General features: G+C 37.6%; 1 long non-coding RNA gene and 1 other non-coding gene across 2 annotated transcripts in view; both read right to left on the bottom strand.

Annotated features, from left to right (window-relative positions):
- The window catches only part of LOC134662534 (uncharacterized), a 266893-nt gene that overhangs the window by 45432 nt on the left and 205852 nt on the right, over positions 1-15609 (bottom strand). The gene's annotated exons all lie outside the window — the stretch shown is intronic.
- Trnat-agu (transfer RNA threonine (anticodon AGU)) lies at positions 14524-14596 on the bottom strand. The gene has a single exon. It is a non-coding gene; the product is annotated as a tRNA-Thr (tRNA).

Consider the following 15609-nt stretch of genomic DNA (forward strand, 5'->3'; position numbering starts at 1 on the left):
CTTGCATTCCATAAAAGATAGATAAAGATAACACACGCGCAATTTCGATAAACAGACAGCGAAAAAGAAAGGATATGACAGCACAACTATATACATACAGACGCATTGGGTTACAGTGAGGAAAGGACATAAAAACAGGTATTTATTATTATACGCACATATTACTTATAATTTAATAAAAAAAAAATCTTATTATATAATAATTGTCTAATATAATTATTGTCGAGTAGTTATATTCGTCAATAATTACATTAAAAGCAACTAGTGTCATGCCTTAAAGTTTCTTGTTGCCGCTGGTGTTGAAGTGCGAATATTTTGAGTTTGGCTTTAAAACTTATAATATTTTCTAGGTTCCTGAGGGGGGTGGAATATCATTCCAGCAATGGGTGGCCATGTACTTGAAACTCCCACGAAAAGCAGCTGAAGCATGTCGAGGTGTTACCAACTGCACGCTGCAATTACGTGCGCCAAGTGATCTACGAGTGGACCTCCATGACAACTTGTCGAAGAGATATGATGGAGATTTGTGTTTTACAATGCCGAAAAGGAGACCCGCTAGATGAAGCTTGCGACGGTGCAGCATTTTAAGAACACTGTTTTTATTTAAAAATGGAGTAACATGGCCTCTTGGTGGGATATCAAAGCAGAACCGGGCACAAGCATTTTGCACCCTCTGTATAAGTCGTTTTGTTTTTGATAGGAGACGTGGACCATACACTAAATCCATGTAAGGTCACCCGGGGCGAAAGCAACTAAAAAAATAGTATAATCATTTTTGCCGCCCTCTACCATGAGCTATATAATTAGAAGGGTTATTCAAATAAATGTACTTAATTGCTCACATTTCAATGAACGGTTTCAACTTTAATTACACTACAAACAAGCTTAGGTTTTTCAATAATTTATTTTATTGTGCCACGAGAGCAGTAATAGTTACATTGACCCCACCTTGAGGTTAATGTGACTATTACTTATAACATTATTGTAATCAGTAACTAAACGTTGGGGGTAAGAGTACACATTTATTCACGCAATACCTATCCGAAAATGGTATCTAGTGGCAGAGAATAGGGCTTAGTCTCCAGCAAATTCATTTTTTAATTTTTATGGGGTAAATGCAACTATCTTCCATAGTGGCTAGTGTTGGTATACTACTTATCGATAAATCTTCATATGACTTCAGTATTCGTTGAAATCATTAAGCTATGCAGCTTGAGTTTTTATTGTAATTTGAATTGTTTACTGTTAAGGAAATCCGTTTCTTTCCATAGTGTGCAAATAGGAAGATATTTCTTGCTCCAATGTTTTCGAAAATACTGTAGCTTTTCCGGGATTAGACTGCTTTTGCCCGCGTGTAGCGTATACATGTGAAACAGTTGTTGATCGTAGTATATTAAATCGCTCCGCAGCGGCATAACTATTTATCTTTTTTTGCCTTACAAGTTGTACAGCTTCAAGAAGCATTTTTTCTTTAATAGTTTCGAACCATCTGAAATAACATTTTTTTTTATTTGAGCATACACTGTTTCTTATTTAAGCTACTCATTTGTCATTTGTTATAAAAGTCTTACATGCTTCGCACCAATGGGGACTATCGTTTCTTTGCTCACCAGTTGGCGCCACTGTTGACTAAGGTCCAGAGGTATAGCTGTCAAAGTCGACTTTATAAGATCGGCGCCAAAACAAAATTTTAAAACTTGAATCTCATTAAGTTTATTAATTATAAATAACTATCATCATATCGAGTAGCTATGCCGCAATGTTGTGCAGTTCCGTTTCGTACGCAAAAATAATTAAAATATTTTTTGTAAAAAAATGATTAGTCCAAATAATCCATATTTGCGATAATTTCACGAAGGAGATCACTTTTCAACAGGTAAATTAAAGAAATTATAATTTATGTCACGAAACCCGCCACAATCAGCTAAAAGTGAATGTTATTGGACCTCACGCGACACTAGCGCCTCTAGTGGCAAATTCACACGCGATAGCCCCCATTGCAGATCTTAAATAGTCACGAAAATATGCGAAATTCATTTATCGAAATATCGATACGGAACATCACTAGCGAATGGCACTTTTCATACAAAAACTATGGGGCTATTGCAACTGTCATAATAGTTGCAATAACCCATGTGCACGAAAAGTTGAGGTTAATGTAACTATATCAATAAAATATTAACTGCAAGACCTACAGTTCAAATAAATATACCAAATGCACTTACGTTTTATCTTTTCTTTAGGATGAACGTTACGTTTTGCAGAAAACGGTTTGAAATAATTTTTTTGGCACAAAACGTAACACACCACAATGCAAAGCGTTGCTTCAAAATGGCGGTTGATAAAATTTGCTCTGTCGGTACAACAGTGAGCGATTTAGGAGCGTCATCTGTGTTTTATTTTATAAAGCAATTATTTTTCTACCCTCCAACACATGGCGCTTTTTATAAAAACCATTACATTGAGAGAAACTTCAATTAGTTACCTTAGCCTCATAGTTGCTTTCGCCCCGGGTGACCTTAGTTTAATTTGGAAAAAACAAGTGCTTCAACTAACTGAGTGCGCATGTGGACATTTAAAAGTTGATTCACCCCTTAGATAACCCTAATGTTGTTTTGAGTTTACTTAACAAGTTTATTTCTGGGTAAAGGTTTGTTTTTAAAACGAATTAGCTATATCTATATGTATTTGAATATATTCACACAAAAGTATCGTATGACAAAATATACTGCATTTACGCAAGATCTTATCAACACAATGATACACAATTAATGTTGAAAAAATAACCCAAAAAATATTTACAAGAACACAAATAACAGCTATTAGGGACGACAAAGGATGTATTAATCAGAACAATTTTTCTTGGACGAGGGAAAAAGAAGCTCATTCTTTGTAATGCCGTGCCTAATCCTCCTCAATCAAGATAGGGTTTGCCTCGTTGACGGAAATGGCGGGCTTCTGTTGAGTATTCATTGGGGAAACACACACACACACACACACACACACACACATACACACACGAGCGATGTCTGGGAATATGTTGATAGGATTAGACGTTATGTAGGAAATTGCAGTTTTGTGCATTACTACAGCCTTCTTGCACTCTGTATTTACTTACTGCTGTGACGCAACGACTCGAAGTGGATCTTGGCCTCCGACACCAAAGACCGCTACTCTGTCCAAAGCCGTTGCTGTCCAGTCGATGGCTCCGAGTTCGCTAAGGTCTTTTTGCACTTCGTCTCTCCAGCGGTACCTAGGGCGTCCAGACGGTCTTCGGCCAATTGTTACCCCAAGTACGCCCTCCAGACTGCGCGATCTTCACCCCTTCGGAGTACGTGCCCGAGCCATCGGAGTCTGGCGGCTTTCGTTTCTCCAATGATGTTCGGCTCGGACACCAAATCTTCAATATCCTGCTGGTTCTTGCGGAGTCTCTAGGTTCCATCCTCTGGACGTCTTGCACTTTGTAAATACATCATTAAACGTAGTATTAACACTGTACTGGCTAAAATGTCGGAAAAAAGGTAAAATAATATTTAATAGCGTTAATGGCATTAATTATGTGTATAAATCGCGAGATATTAAAGTGTTACGGGCTTTCTCCGTACTAGTAAGGAGTTCGCTTTAGGCCTTGGTCTAGTAAGAATTTCGCTTCGCTCGCTCGTTCGATTAAGTAAATACATACCTACTTATAATTTTTATTTTTACCTGACAGACGACGAAGAGGGTTTAATTAGACTTTTGGGTTTTATAATTTTTCTTATAAATGTTATAAAAAGGGCCTTGCCAATATGGCAAGGAAATTGATTGTCATTTCTTACTAACCGGGAGAGATTGAGATTTTTGCTTTGCGAGTAAAAATTCTTCCGGCCCGGTAAGGAAAACATCGTGGGAAAAATGCACGGTTTAGCAAAATCTTCACGGAAGAATACGTACTTTGAATAAACGTACTTTGCTTTTTGTACACAAATCAGCATGTTTTTATTGTTAAAGTAGGTAAATACTTACACTAAATAGATAGAACCGTTTAAAAAATATGTAAAATAAGTAGGTACCTATTTATAAAAGCAACTTGATTTAAATTTCGCACATTCATATTTAAACACATCGCTATTATTAATATTTTACTGTTTTCAATAAAGGTTTACGAGATAATTTCCTTTTGTTAAGCAATGTTATCGCTGCTACATTAGTGATCGATCTACAAAAGCTATTTTAACATGAGTTTACCTATCAGGGTATTGTTTTCTTTTGGAGTGGAGTTTTGATAGATTGTGATGTATGTTCATGATTGTTTGTTCATGCAATGCAAATGCATTTTCTGGTTATTTTATTAGTGCATTGGGAAAATAGTATTCAATCAGCCACATTTCATAAGCTGCGGTATTTAATAAAACTAAAATTCACGATGTTTTGCTTGTTGGGTGTTTAAGTAGTGCCTACGATACGATGTTTATGTCTTTAGATTCACAGCATATTATATTATCTATTTTAAATTCAGATCTTGTTAAAAGGTTTTGATTTAGACTATTTATTTTATATGTGTAAGTGAGTATGTTTCGTCACGACTATTTAATAGACCGATTTTGTTTAACACTGATTTAATAAAGTATCAAGTGTAACTTCAGTATAGGTAATTATTGTTGTTCAATTACCAACTAAAGAAGAACTCCAACTAAAGAAAAAGTGACTCTTAACACAGGTTTTTGTTACTTAAAAAGAGGCACCATAAGTACATAAGTATCTGAACTAACACATTAGTTACATATAGGTATTTTGTATTCATATCAATTAATTTAAACGGCAGGTGGCGCCGGTGGCCATCTGCGATCGTGGGTCGCATTCAAACGCCCGTGTAGAACTGGTTTAATATTCCTGTCTGAACCTACTGCAGTCGAGATTTGCTGCAGCATAGTATGAAAGCAGAGTGACCTTTTTTGCCGTCTAATGCCTGCGCAACAGCCTTTACGAGCTGTATTACTTTAGACATTAAGTAATACGCTGCTATAAATTGTTGATTAAATTCGCAGCTCTTACAAAGTATCAAGTATAAGTGGTAATAAATCGATCATAAAACTACAAGTTACTCACAAGTGCTTTTATGTACTGATACTACACCTCAAAATGGAGTTCCGCCCTTCTTGGACATACGTAGTTGAGTAAAATTTACAAAAGGATTTTAACAGATTTAAAAAATATGTAACAATACATATTTACTTTATTTTATCAAAACTATTAAATTATAATTAGATAGGAATAAATAAATTTTTAGCTAAGTTAATAATAAATTTGCAAACTTTACATACATTGCAAATTTAAAATATGGAATTTTCATCCGACCATTTTACTACTACTTTACTCACGCCCACGTATTTTGCCTAGGTACTTAAATGTAGTGAGTACCTGCTCAATGGATAATACCATTTCTAGTGGTGTAAAATAAAATGCACTATCTTGTTATACAAATTCTGGCGGTGTGACTGCGACGAGAAATATAGGCGGCAATCCGTCTGTGGCCATTGCAAAGCTCCCTGTCTTCGGCAGATAAAGCTTTGAATTGCTTATAGAAGAATCGAGCACAGATGTACCTATGCAATCTGATATCATACAAATATGTGATGACAGAATTTAATAAAATAAAAATAATCCAAGATGTTTTGACATTCAAAACATCTTGGTGCTGGGCGTGATAGGAATTGGAAGAAAACGTAAACAGTAAAAATACAGTAAGACCGCCTGTTGTTTACCTCTGCTTGTGTTTCTGTTTTATTTTTGTATTGTTTTCTTTTTGTATTGTTTTCTTTTTTGTATTGTTTTCTTTGAGGTGTGCAATAGGGTATTTGTATCATATTGTAAAAATGTTCAAAAATAATTGTTGAATGCGCGGTCATTTCTACCTGGGAAACAAGAATAATCTTTCCTCTTTTACGGTTTCGAAGTTAATAAAACAATGTTAACGAATGAAACGCTTTTCTAACTGTCAACCCCGGGCCTATTGTCTCCATCTGCTCACTGTAACAAATTCAGTATCACAACAGCAATATGGCTCATTGACTCCTCACAATACTCCACGTAAATTGTTACAAAGGATTGTTGCGGTAATAAATTAAGAAAGAAATTAACTTTCATTTGTAACTCATGCTTCCTATTGTCCCAATTAAAAACGTCAGTTTTTACCATATTATGGACTCTTTCAACATGGTTGAAATTTGAGAAAACACTCGTTTGAAATACGAGGTTGCGATTCCATTCAAAACATTCAATAGAAGTTCGACGCTCCTGCTGCAGACGATAAATATTTATGGCATTGTAGTGGCCTGGCGCGCCAAATACAACGTGGCTACAGAGCTGTTGCTAATGTTGATCTTTTTCTTTCTTGGCCAGAAAGTTACATCTTGTTTACATGCGTGATTGCCAAATCCAATATCGCAATGTTAAGAGGCCAACCAACTGAGCCCCTTCTCAGATTTGAGATTTGTAGGTAAATATATCCGTCGCGCTGGTGGCTCCTAAAATTAGTGTGATAAGGACAACTGCATCGCAGGCGAAAAATCTAAATCGTAAAAATAGCAGGAATCAAGCTTTCGTTCTCGACATTTTGTCCTCTAAAACTTAACTAATCGTAACGAAATTTTGGGAACGGAATAAGAAAGAAATTATCTGTGTTTTACTGTTTTGATTTTTGCGTTTCTTTTTGCCGTTGCTTGTTTATTGAATGTTAGGTGTCTGTTTACGGCGCATATATTTAGCCGTTTTAGCGCTGTTTGAAGTAACCTAGTTCTTATAAAAACTAGAATATCAAAAAAAGCAAAACGTATATTGAACTTATACTGGGTGTGGCCTGTAACATGACACGATAAAACTTTCGTTTAACAACATTTGAATTTTTTAAATCCTTTAGATTTCCTATTTTACATGCAAAATAAAATATTGTCTGAACTTATGATTGGATTACGCTGTTTTCTTGAAGGTTTGGAGGTCGTATCGATCCGGAAACACCGCGGGCGACAGTTCATTTCACAATATTGTCTTCAATGTACGCTAACATCGTGATTGACGTTGCTTGTCACGCACTAAACCATACTAAACATAACAAAATTCGCAATACATTGCGTCATAGAATAAACTTTAAATTCTACTAAAAATCTAAACACAAGTTATTTTTAAACCTTACTGAAAAATGTTGGTCAGTTTGAAGAGTACAGCTTAATTTATTGCTCCTGTTACGGGCCACACGGTTTAAGAAAATAATCATCCAAGGTCAAAATTCAGAGAGGAAAGGAAAAGGTTCTCTATAGAAGGTATAGAAAAATTATTGCTAATGTTTCCTCTTAAGTGACGAGACGCCATCAACGCACCTCGCGTTTATTTTTTCTAGTGATTGATTTGTTCTTTCGCCGTTTCATGATTGGATAAGTCAGATATATGTATGGCCTCACTTAGTCAAATATATCATATTTATTCTAATATATTTATATATACCTGCAGTTTACACACAAGTTTTTTTTATAAGAGAAAAGAGTGACCCAAAATTTACATAAGTACCTACATATTTTTCCTTCAGAAAAATCTCTGGTCACTTTTTCGTCCTATCAGGATCGAAGGAGCCCATCATAGAGATAATAGGTTGAGAAGAACTCGTGGTGACGTAGATCAATTACACAGTTACAGTATTAGTATTGCTGTTGATTAAGAATCTTTCCCAAAACAAAAGTAGGTATAAAACTCGTAAACGTTTCGGCTTTAAGTGGCTAACGAGTGCTATTAATGTTCCCCACGGCTCGTCAGCCCAGACGTTTCACGGAAATTCGGTGTGTGTTCCTACTCTGTAAAGACGTGCTCCCCTTTCACGCAGCGCAAACGTAACTTGGCGGGCCAGTAAATTGGTTAGCGACTCCAACTGCTCATGTAATCAGATTTTCAACGAAGTAACTGTTTTGATTATATTACGAGAACACTTTAAAGACTCTTCGGAGTTGTACTGAGAAAGGTCGCTTTTAAGCTTTGATAGCTGCTATTTTTAATTCGGGTGGACTTATAAGCCGGGGATTATAGGTCAACCTGAATAGGTGCAGAACGGTCAATAAGACATAATAAAATTAGTATCAGAATGTTACATTCTGATTGTATTGCATTAGCGTTGCTGATGTATCGCTGCGCTGTAGTAATAGGTACATAGCGGCAAACTACGATCAACTTTGTCAGTTGGTTGGATTATGTGGTAAATATATGGGTACCTTCCTAAAACTGAAGGTAAAAAATGATACAAGGGGTGCCGTCTCAATAAATTTTACTATTTATAAAAAGGGAACCCATAGGACTAATTAGTTATGATTTATGATGATCACAAATAGACAGTTATCTGAAGATCCAGGTTACATTACACTGACATTTAAGAGATAGGCTATTACTATAAACGAATCGTTTTTTATCGGCAAACTAAGCTTTACAAGTTACTTTTATTTTCGGACCTCATTTCACTTCTATTCAAACCTGTCCCCTACCTGTCATTTAATTTTGCCCCCTAAAATCCGGTGTCTGTACCTACATCAGTAATACTTTATAAACACTTTGACAAACGAAATGGTTAGCTCTACTTGAAATGATATCCTTGAAGATACCTTGACGAATTCCTGCCTGTACACTAATATAACATAAATTATAATGTATTATTAATGTATATACACTTATCATGAGTAAACTACACAATTTCAGGAATCGAACGCTTTAAGTTAAATAGGAATACTTACATGAATGTTTATCCTAAATATACAATTAGTGGGATAATGTTAGCGGCGTTTGACTTCAACGATCGGTTAATCTCGGTTGTATTCGACTCGCAATAAGCACCACCGGGTTGAGTTAACTAAAAAACCAATCGAGAACCAATTTATTTAGAATAATAAGTACGTCACAAAGCTCTGTCAGAGGTATGTACCACTAATGGCGTAACTCTGCAGTGGATCAAAGGAAACAGCAACTCACGAGGTAACGATGCAGCCGACATCTTGGCGAGAGGAGGCTCGGAACTGAAGGTGGCAGGACCTGAGCCAATCCTATCTCTGCCATATGCCTGGCTCCGGAACATGCTGCGACATAACACCAAGGTAAAACACCAACAATACTGGTCTAACCTAGGCACCTGCAGGCAGGCGAAGGAAGCCCTCCCGACACTCAACCGCAAGTTGTCACGGAGGCTGCGACAGCTGACGAGACCACAGCTCCGGCTTATAGCTGGGGCCATAACCGGCCACGCCTCATTTAACAAGCACCTACTAACCCTTCGTGTTACAGATAGCCCCCTCTGCAGAGCATGCATGGAGGCAGAGGAGACAGCCGCCCACGTCATTCTAGAATGCCCAGGGGTGGCAGAGTACCGGGCACAACACCTCGGCTCGCCGGGGTCTCTCCCAGAAGTCGTCGGCAACGTCAAGGGTCTGCTAGGCTTCTTGGTAGAGTTGGGTTGGCAAGAATAGTGCCGCCAACCCATCACGCAAAATAGGCGCAATATTATGACGTCGAGTTGCGGAAACCTATAAGTACATCTACTATAGTTTACTTGTTTATCTACGTAGTATGCTTTAGGTAGCACGCGTTGTAAGCAATCCGAAAATGAAGACTTACTGCTCTATTACTACCACCAACACTATTTATATAAGAATATATTGCTGCGAAGTTTGTTTGGACTTGAAAAGCCAGTATTGTTGAACCGCGAACACTGATCGAGATTTATTCAATATTTACTAGTATCTTACTCGCATCTTTTGCTTACATAAGTACATACTGTTCAGTATAATCAGCTTCCATTTCAAACCATCGAAACGATGAGCCATTATGAACGACTAGCATTACTTGTATTGTCGCGCGCGACTACTTACCTAATGTTAAGCGCAAATAGCGCAATGTCAAGTACCTATCGCGCGTAACAACGCAAGATATGCAAAGCGGGGTGGAATTGTTATGAAACACATATTATATTTCAAATATAATAGAAAAATCCTAATGTACCTACCTGCAGGTATGCTACTCGTATAGGGCAGTAGGCACCTTGTCGGTAACCGGTGGGAATAACTCAAACTTCAAATATAATTCGGTACCTAACCACAACCTTTTCGTTGAAGGAAAACATAGTGAGAAGAGGAAACCTAGGTTACATACCCGTCAGCATCAAAATTAGCGGATCAGACTACGCGTCAAAGTATTTAATGACATGCATGTCACACTTGACCAAAACTTGACGCCAAAATTGTTTTCACCATAAAATATTTTTTCAATCGTTTTGGATTTCCTCATACAGTTCCACATAAAAATCACTCTGTAAAGTAAAAAGTAGTCTTCGCCTGCTATACAAATTACAAGCGCCTGTAGATATTATTTTACACGCCATATCAAACACTTAAGTACTTCATTATTAGGTATACCGTAGAAACTCACTGTAATGACGTTATAACGAAAGCATAGAGAAAAAAGCGGCCAAGTGCGAGTCGGACTCGCCCATGAAGGGTTCCGTATTTAGGCGATTTATGACGTATAAAAAAAAAACTACTTACTAGATCTCGTTCAAACCAATTTTCGGTGGAAGTTTACATGGTAATGTACATCATATATTTTTTTTAGTTTTATCATTCTCTTATTTTAGAAGTTACAGGGGGGGACACACATTTTACCACTTTGGAAGTGTCTCTCGCGCAAACTATTCAGTTTAGAAAAAAATGATATTAGAAACCTCAATATCATTTTTGAAGACCTATCCATAGATACCCCACACGTATGGGTTTGATGAAAAAAAAATTTTTGAGTTTCAGTTCGAAGTATGGGGAACCCCAAAAATTTATTGTTTTTTTTCTATTTTTGTGTGAAAATCTTAATGCGGTTTACAGAATACATCTACTTACCAAGTTTCAACAGTATAGTTCTTATAGTTTCGGAGAAAAGTGGCTGTGACATACGGACGGACAGACAGACGGACAGACAGACAGACAGACAGACATGACGAAACTATAAGGGTTCCGTTTTTTGCCATTTGGCTACGGAACCCTAAAAATACATAGATTGCTCACTCCATATAGCGCCGGATCTAGGGTAGAGCGAGTGGAGCGGCCGTTCTAGGCGCCGGATGGCAAGGGGGGCGCCGAAATGGCAAATGAGGAAAAAAAGTTTTAAAAGACGCGAGTATGGCGAGGGGGGGGGGGGGGGGGGTGTAAAATAGGCTTGAAAACTTCAATGAAGGGCGCCAAAACCCGATTTCGCTCTGATCAAGAGCTCGGGCCGGCACTGACTCCATACATCCGTTTTAGTACCAAAAATATACTATTAGCATCTAGCATCGAGTAGCGGAACTATCAGTACTGCTACTTGACAATAGATGTAGCACCGACCGGAAAGTCTTATGCTGTTGAGATAAGACTTTCCGGTCGGTGCTACATCTATTGTCAAGTAGCAGTACTGATAGTTCCGCTACTTGATGCTTGATGTGAGCACTCTTGTCTTACTATATTTCTCTTTGAACGAAAGTAAAAATGTGTGTCAGTTGGTACCTAGTTTTGAAGTTTGCGGCACTTGGCTCGAGCTAGTGTTGGTAGTTTTGATAAGTTGAGGAGCACTGTTCGACTAAGTAATTAGTCAACTTTAATGTACCTATCGGAAAGTTATAGTAATGTAAAGTGATATCTGCTAAAATGTTCCTTTATGTTTCGTTTTTATAAAAATATTAGTATTTTTACGCTAATTCTTCTTGGTTAAAATGAACGTTTGTATGGTTTAGGTAAACCATAATGGCTGTTAGTTAATTTCTGCTACCTATTTATTGTTGTTATAGGACCTATTGAAACACACACGCTAAGTTTTTTTTAAGGTCTACCCATAACGGTTCTTGCGTTAGACAGACAGACGGACGAACAGGGTAACGCTTATCTCCCTTCGGGATGGAACCCTGGAAAAGTAGGTCCTTACCGATATTTAAATATATTGTTCGTCTACAACGTGTTTGCAGTCATTTAGACAAAATTGTAATTACAGAATTCTACATAATATATTCCTAAATAATTACAACCAACATTATGAGCAGAATTTAGGTACCTGATGCTCGGGCCCTATTAAAACCTTTAGAACCCACATCCTAAACAAACGTCTGAAACGTCGGTACCATAAAGCCACTAAAAACACCTAAAAACTGAGTACCTACTCTTAACACGGTGTACAAAGCAAGAGATTTAATAAAACGGGGTGAAATGAACCATGTAATGGAGTTCCTTTCAGATATTCGCCTCGACAAAAGGGCCACGCCAGTCCAGAGGAAATTGGCCCGATCTAAACGTGTCGGCTGTGGCTTAAAGTTTAACGCTCACATAGAGCCCGTCTAAGCTGACTCTGCAGCTATCGTAGACCTGTCGTTGTCACTAATAGGACTCTACGCCTGTTTTGCGCCACATCAGTGGCAAACAAACGTACGGCTCGCCTAATGGAAAGCAATCACTTAATTCTATGGACGCCTGCAACCCCAGAAGTGTCACACGCGCGTTGTCGACTCTTCAAAAACCTGTAGACTACTTTTTTGAAAAAGTTCACGACCCTGTAATCGTTTTTAGAAAATCTTGGTAGGAAGTCCATTCCACAGACGGAGCATTCACAGGAAGAATTCCTTTGAAACTACTTCTACAGTTAATTTATGATTAGTTCTCTAAACGAATTAGGTATGTTTATCGGCCAAGTTATACGAATATACGAATGTTATTTAAAGCCTATAATATAGTACATTTCGTGGCACGTGTGCATAGCGTCATTACGAGTCCCGAGATGTCTTTTATCAGCCGTAGAATAATTTCACTTTTGATACATGTTTTCGTCGCTGACTGTACTTTTCTGTTCACATTTCAACTAATACTCATCGAGATAATGCTTACAACTCCAAACACAATTAAGGATGACACACATTAGACCGGGCCGTGCCGGGCCGCCGTGTTCGGGCCGGAGCTTCTGGCGCTTACTTTTCTATGACAGATGACAGGTGATCTGCACGTGATGCTTTCCATAGAAAACGAATTTCGACCTAAGTCTGTAATGTACTCGTAAGTTCGAAATTACGCAGAAGTTTTTTTTTTCGTTTTTTTCCTCATAAGTATGACGTGGCGGGCGGTACAGGAATAACGAACTCGTGTTAATTAAGCCAATTCACAGTGTCCGTTTGTATGTACGAGTATAACGCCTTTAATACATAATATAACTATTGTGATTTAAAATAGTGACTTCAAAGAAGAATTACCTACCCCAATACAGAGACTATTCCAATAATTCGTACAGTTTCCATGAATTCCATGGTATGGTAGGCAAACAAATCTACAAATTAATTACGAAGAACATCAAAGCAAAATTATACCCCCCAAATACTAATTTAGTACAACATTTATAATCAAGGCTTTAGAAATTTCATTCCGACCGCGAAATAGTTGACTATGAACACATTTCAACGTTTAAATTCCCACAATGCACGTCATGCATGAGCACTAAAGTGTCGGCTATTATGTATGGTACTAAATATGCTATATGTAATATGAGTAGTCCGTGCTATTACGGAAGTAATAAGGTACGATTGGTACGAATTTTCTGAATAGTTGAGATTAATAAAATTATCGTTTCCATTTGCTGATCGTATCCGTCTCAACTCAGTTAGGTAACAGGAATTTTTTTTTTTACATTGTTGCTCATAATAGGTACTGTCTCCTTGCAATTCATGATAGAGTCTGTGCGGAAAGAGAAGAGTCGTGGAATGTATGAGGCCCAATACTCGTACATTCCACGACTCTTCTCTTTCCGAACAGACACATTAAACATGCGAGTTGTTAATGCTGCGTACAAAAATTTGCTCACGGAGTCCTTATGTGATCACTGCGGTCTTTCAAATCGGCTAAACGGTCTGCAAGACCGCAGCGGTTAAGCGATATTTTGACTTAGATAACTATAATTTGAAACAGTTATAGCAACTACCACCACTATAAAACCATATTATAACACTGTAAACATTGTGTACCATTAGAAAGCTTGCAAAAGTTGAGTCGATGGACTGATTATGATTTAATAGGCATATTAAGCAGTAATGCCGTAACCTTAAAGGTGGCATTTACCGTGGAATTTTATTGTACCATAATAATATTGTATTGTGAAACATCTACTCATTTTCATTAGAGTAACAGTCACTTTATAGTTATTCATTGAAATGACTGGATCCCTAACAACGTAGACCAGAAACAGTTTTACAAACTAAAACTTATTTGAATGGTCTAAATTCATATTTTAACCATTCTTCAGTTCAGTACTTGAACAACAAAGCCTGCACGAAAACGGAGTTGTTTTCATTGCTTACGGACAGCTCTGCTCGCTTCAACAAGTCAAATATGATCTCGAGATTAAACAATTTTTCATAGAGAATCGAAAACATTTAAACACACTAAATTATTTTTTGTATTAAGCAGAAACGTCTGCAAACGATGCTATTAAGCTTCGAAATAAATTCAAAGTGGAAAAATTCACTGTCTTGGGTGGGACTTGAACCCACGACCACTGGATCACTAGTACAGTGCTCTGCCAACTGAGCTACCAAGACCGTACCCAACACACTGCATACATAATGGCGTATTATGTGTCGCGTTTTATAAAAGGCTTGGAGGCTATAATTGATGTCGGTCTCTATTTCGAACAATCTTATTTGCTAAAAAGTAACCGTTTTGTTAGTTAAAGCGTGAATAATCCGATATTAATTTATGTGTAATGATTTAAACTAGAGATGCACCGGATATCCGGTTACTATCCGGTATCCGGCCTATCCGGCCGTTATTTTAGTATCCGGCCGGATACCGGATAGTGACCTACTATCCGGCCGGATACCGGATAGTAAAATTAACACATTTTGGGGTAAAAAATGGAATCTAAAAAACAGTCACGGTCATAATGCTAACGACACAGTAGATAGAAATGAATACGTAACCAATGTCACACAATACACTTATTTGTTTACACAAATAACATAACAAATGTGTCCGCGCGAACGTTCACTACGAAACAGGTCGAAACCTGCACGACGCGCACCTGCAAAACTCAAAATATAGGTATAGTTCCGCCGGCCGAATATCCGGCGGCCGGATACCGGATATTCGGCCAGTGTCCAGGCCGGATATCCGGTATCCGGTATTCGGCCAAACAACTATCCTTTGCATCTCTAATTTAAACTGGTCATATTGTCTTGGAAAAAAAAAAAAAACAATGACTAAAATGACTCCGAGGCAATAAATCGCGATTATCAATCAGATAAACGCCGTCAGTCCTGATCGAAGAACGATTGATGCAATTTTAATCGATGCGTCAATGTCTTGGGCTTTAATCTTTTTAATTGACGAAAAAAACGGAGGCGGTTCTCAAGTCAACGCTTTTTTTGTATCAGTACTCAGTAGACGTCTATGTAAAATGCACTATTAGGTATATATTGACTAAATTTCAACACGATAAGTTCATAAATAATAGGTGTTATAAAGGCCGAACTGTTTAACGCCTTTTTCCTCAAAACTATGTTTTTTGACTTGCAGCGTTCTACCATTTGACGGCAGCCTGCCGCATTGAGGG

The sequence above is a fragment of the Cydia amplana genome, chromosome 3 (genome assembly GCF_948474715.1).
Source record: "Cydia amplana chromosome 3, ilCydAmpl1.1, whole genome shotgun sequence".
Lineage (NCBI taxonomy): Eukaryota > Metazoa > Arthropoda > Insecta > Lepidoptera > Tortricidae > Cydia > Cydia amplana.